The sequence below is a fragment of the Ornithorhynchus anatinus genome, chromosome 21, assembly GCF_004115215.2.
Source record: "Ornithorhynchus anatinus isolate Pmale09 chromosome 21, mOrnAna1.pri.v4, whole genome shotgun sequence".
Taxonomy (NCBI): Eukaryota; Metazoa; Chordata; class Mammalia; order Monotremata; family Ornithorhynchidae; genus Ornithorhynchus; species Ornithorhynchus anatinus.
Genome location: NC_041748.1, coordinates 4,032,364 through 4,036,470, shown reverse-complemented (window position 1 = coordinate 4,036,470; position 4,107 = coordinate 4,032,364). Strand labels below are relative to the sequence as shown.

Sequence of the window (4,107 nt, the reverse complement as noted above, 5' to 3'; positions counted from 1 at the left end):
AACCTCCTTCTCCTCCTCACCGCCCCTCATACCAAAATGTTACTTCCCCGAACGAGAGGCGCTCCTTAATGGCGGCATTATTCATAATTATTTATCCTCTCAATGCAAAGGTTAATTCCTCTGTGATCTCTCCAGCCCTTAGTTCCTACCAGCATTAGCCACCTGGGAAAGATTTTTGCCTGTGTTGCCTTGGTCCAAATCTTTTCCGAATTGCTCTTTCTGTCCTGGGGATCTAGTCCAACACAAAGTTACAAGGTTATCTCGAGGCATTAATGAACTGTAGTTAATTGATGTCTGGCATAAACTCCTCTCTTCTGAGAAAGATTACGCTTCTTTTCCCAGACATGCATCATTCATATCCTCATATAAATCAAATGTTTGTTGAGCAGGCCAATTTATATCAGCTTACCAAATGTCAAATAGCATGCAGCATATTAACGTCCGCTCTTGCTCCTGTTTCCTAATTTTCTGGGGGGCTGTTGGCTGGCTTCTGGCTGAAAATAAAATGAGCTTCTGGGGGAGGGCTGGTAACTTCGTTTCCCAGGCTCCGTTATTAGTTAGAGGTAAAAGGAGACGTGAAAACGAACTCGACAGGAAGGCGAAGGAAGGGATTTGGCCTCGGACATTACGTTATTGTGGGGGGACAGGATGGGTGGTCTAGATGAGGGAAAAACCAGATGAGACTTGAAATTAACCAAAAGCTGGTAGTGAGGAAAACGACCCCAAATTCCCAAAGCAGACCTGTCCATGGGGATCCCCTCAGCAGTTGGGGTAATGTTGTTTTCTCTTTTTTGCACGGTAATTGTAAAGCGCTTACTACGTGCCAGGCACTGTACTATGCACTGGGGTAGATGCAAGTTAATCAGATTGGAAACAGTCCATGTCCCACTGGGGGCTTACAGTCTTAATCCCCATTTTACAGTTTCCTGAGGCCCATTCAATCAATCAAGAGTATTTATTGAGTGCTTACTACTCTCCCAAACGCTGAGTACAGTGGTCTGCACATAGTAAGCACTCAATAAATACTACAACAAGAGGCTCAGAGAAGTTAAGTGACTTGTCCAAGTTCACAAAGCACACAAGTGGAGGAGACAGGATCGGTTCTCAGGTCCTTTTGACGTCCAGGCCCAGGTTCTAGCCAATAGGCCACACTTCTTCCCCAACTATTTTTAATTCTTTCGTGTCTATCAGTCTGCCTTTTCCCCCAGCCCTACCTTAAGATTGTACGCTTTTTGAGGACTTTTTTTACTCCCATATTTACTCCAGTGCCCTGCAGATATTAAGCGCATATACTCGGTGCCTCAGTTACCTCATCTGTAAAATAGGGATTAACTGTGAGCCTCACGTGGGACAACCTGACGACCCTGTATCTACCCCAGCGCTTAGAACAGTGCTCTGCACATAGTAAGCGCTTAACAAATACCAACATTATTATTATAATAGGCACTCGAGAAGCAGTGTTGCCTAGTGGATAGAGCACAGACCTGGCAGTCAGAAGGAGCCGGGTTCTAATCCCGACTCCGCCACTCGTCTGCGGTGTGACCTTGGGCAAGTCACTTAGCCGATCTGGACAAAGAAAGATGTCTCTTAGAGCTGGTGAGTGCACGACAGCCATATTTCTTCCAGGAATACCGTTCCTATACATCCTACCGTAGCAGGGGAGACGCTCTGCCGTTGGCTTAGCTAGCCACCATCTGTTTCTCACTTCAGAGGCTAAATTAGGTCTGTGGTCATCAACCCCATGGGCTCCGTGAAACCGTTCCAGACCACTACACCCTCTTCCTCCCACGTTCCCTCCTTGTGTCCTTCCCCCTCACCTTCACCAAGCCCCACACCACAATTTTTCCATCCTTAGGGGTGCCATCCCGGGAAGGCCGCTTTGATCGGTCTCCCCGATTTTTCACTTCTGCACTTTCTCGTATTTCAGCTGGTCCCGTTGTCCCCATTACACGATCGGATCTTCCGGGAGCTTGACCTGTTTCTCCCTTGAATTCTTCATCCCCGTACCTCAGTACCCTGCTTCCTGTAAGTGAAACAAATCAATCGATGGTATTTATTGAGTGCTTACTGTGCTCAGAGCACTGAACTAAGCGCTTGAGAGAGTGCAATATGACAATGCCCGCAGGATATCGTGATAACTGGGTATCACACCAGCTTCGACATCGGTGCCCTCTGCCTAAGTGATCAGGGCCACTTGCCTGCCGTGTGACCTCACTTCAGTGCCTCTGTTCCCTCATCTGTAAAATGGGGATGAGGACTGTGAGCCCCATGTGGGACACGGACCGTGTCCAACCCGATTAGCTTGTACCTACCCCAGTGCTTAGTACAGTGCCTGGTACATAGTAAGTGCTGAGCAAATACCATTAACAGGCAGCAAGTACCAGCAGATCAGTCATTAAACATTGAAATCAGAGCGCGACAAGAGTGAGGAGGGTGAGTCTCCCTGGTTGTGTGGCACCAAGAACTTCCTCTCCCTGGAAAGCCTCTTCCAGTTGACTCTCTAACCAAACCACTGAGACCAAACTCCACCAGTCCAAACTCCACAAAGACCAAACTCTGGAAAGACGGAGGTTGTGGGAGAGAGCAGGAGTTGAAGTCCTGGGGTCCAAGTAACTCTGCTGGCCCACAAAAGTCCACCTACCCTTTTCTTCACCTAGTCCACTCTCCATTCACTGTAGCTGGACTAAGCCAGTAGCTAAGTCGGTCAGTCAGTCAGTTGTATTTATTGTTTACTGTGTGCAGAGCACGGTACTAAGCTCTTGGAAGAGTACAATATAACAGTAAACAAACACATCCCCTGCCAACAGCGAGCTTACAGTCTAAAGGGGGAGACAGATATTAATATAAATAAATTACAGATATGGACATAAGGGCTGTGGGGGTGATGAATAAAGGGAGGGAGTCAGGGTGACAAAGAAGGGAGTGGGAGAAGAGGAAAGGAGGATTTAGTCAGGGAAGGTCTCTTGGAGGAGATGGGCCTTCGATAAGGCTTTGAAGAGGGAAAGAGTCATTGTCCGCTGGATTTGAGAAGGGAGGTCATTCCAGGCCAGAGGCAGGACATGGGCGAGAGGTGAGCAGCAAGATAGATGAGATCGAGGTACATCGAGAAAGATGGCATTAGAGGAACGAAGTGTTGGGCTGGGTTGCAGTAGGAGAGTAGGAAGATGAGGTAGGAGGAGACAGAGTGATAGACTGCTTTAAAGCCAATGCTAAGGAGTTTTTGTTTGATGAGGGGTGGATGGACAATGAGTAAGATATTCACCCAGCAGGCACTGCATCCCATTACCATGTGGCAGTGACTCTTGCTGTCTCTGATCATACTCTGAGCTACAATTGCCTTTCCAAGATCCCCCCATTCTTTACACACGGTGCAAACTCCCGCACAGCCGGTCTGGTCTTGTCCCGTGCCGTCGAGTCGTCGCCGACCCATAGCAACTCCATGGACGCATCTCTCTCAGGTGGCCCCACCTCCATCTGCAATCGTTCTGGTAGTGGATCCACAGAGTTTTCTCAGTCAAAATATGGAAGTGGTTTACCATCGTCTTCTCCTGCACAATAAAACTGAATCTCCACCCTCGACTCTCTCCCATGCCACTGCTGACAAGCCCAGGTGAGTTTTGACTCATAGCAGATTGCCTTCCACTCACTAGCCACTGCCCAAGCCGGGATTGGAATGGGTAGGCCTCTGCTTGACTCGCCCTCCCATCGCCGAGACTGGTAGAGTACTGGAAACTCTCCAGTTGCCATCCTGAGAGGAGGCACAACTGGTACTTTGGGAAAATATGGGGTGAAACTAGAACCTCCTTGTGTTCCATTTTCCTAATTTATTACCAGGGGAAATGTTTCTACTGAGACATGCTCCTTCCATGCCAGGTTCAGCGGAGGCAGACTGCTAGGCTGGTTACTGCTCCCTATCCAGTGCTGAGAAATGACTAATGACTTTTCCTCCAAAGTCAACAGGCAGAAACAGCCAAACAGACCAACCAAATGCTGGGCATAATCGGGAAGAAGAAAGAAAGGAAAAATGAAGACAGGATTCTGCACCGATGAAACCATGCTGGGTCCACATTGATCGACTGAGCGATAGTATTAATTGAGCACTTACTC

General features: G+C 48.2%; 1 non-coding gene across 1 annotated transcript; it reads right to left on the bottom strand.

Moving 5' to 3' along the window:
- Positions 1 to 3,620: 3,620 nt before the first annotated feature.
- On the bottom strand, positions 3,621 to 3,758 carry LOC114806270. Its single transcript, XR_003754305.1, has one exon. It is a non-coding gene; the product is annotated as a small nucleolar RNA SNORA7 (small nucleolar RNA).
- Positions 3,759 to 4,107: the final 349 nt, after the last annotated feature.